This window comes from Elephantulus edwardii, unplaced genomic scaffold (assembly GCF_000299155.1).
Source record: "Elephantulus edwardii isolate Elephantulus edwardi_28Jun2011 unplaced genomic scaffold, EleEdw1.0 scaffold00088, whole genome shotgun sequence".
NCBI classification, from domain to species: domain Eukaryota; kingdom Metazoa; phylum Chordata; class Mammalia; order Macroscelidea; family Macroscelididae; genus Elephantulus; species Elephantulus edwardii.
Window position 1 is genome coordinate 11,582,053 of NW_006399838.1, and position 874 is coordinate 11,582,926.

Below are 874 nucleotides of genomic sequence, written 5' to 3' on the forward strand. Positions count from 1 at the left end.
CTGGGATAGGTGGCAGGTCAGCGAAGGATAGGAAGACCTTCAGCTAGGTGGATTGACACGGAGACTGCTGCAATGGGCTCCTGTGTGTCCGGAAGTGTGGGGATGGCGCAGGACAGAACAGGGTTCAGATTTTTTGTTCATAGGATCGTGATGAGTTGTATTTGACTAGATGGCACTTGCCAACAGCAACTAACATCTAACTAAGCAGTTGTTGTTGTTGTTGTGTACCTGGAATCGAAACTGACCCCTAGCTGACCCTCTGGTGAGGAGATTGCCCATCCTCCCGTGGTGCAACTGGTGATCTTGTTCCAAGGTCAGCACAGCTTCTTGCCTCTGGACCACCAAACCTCAATCTTTCAAAAATCCAGGCAAAGGGAAAATTACGTGTATTAAAAAATGAGTAACAAATGGCGCAAGGAAGTATGAAATTTTCATATTAAGAAGTTTGTCTGTGGTTTTCCTTGCACTGTTAGGTGACTAAAGTTTTGAGCTTTTCTATTCTTGTTCCTGACATTGTTCTATCCTTGCTGTCCTAAAAAAGGTGACTAATTCTCTGTTGGCCTTCCCAAAGGGAAGAAGCCGAACAGCATGACTCACAATTATAATCTTTCTTTTTTTTCTTCATATAAGAAAATTGCCTTGCATGTGTGACTTTATAAAACATTTAATTGAGAAGAAGCCTTACTAATTGCATTCAGTGAAGTGAAATGCCCCCTGAATAAGACCATTTATTGGTCAAATTACATTATCAGCAGAGCCATAAATCTAAATAATCTCATTCTAATGAGATTGATAGACTTTTCTTTCATTCTTTGTAAAGTAGTCCTTATTTATTGCTTAGCCTTATGCAAATCTATATGTTGTTGTTGTTGTT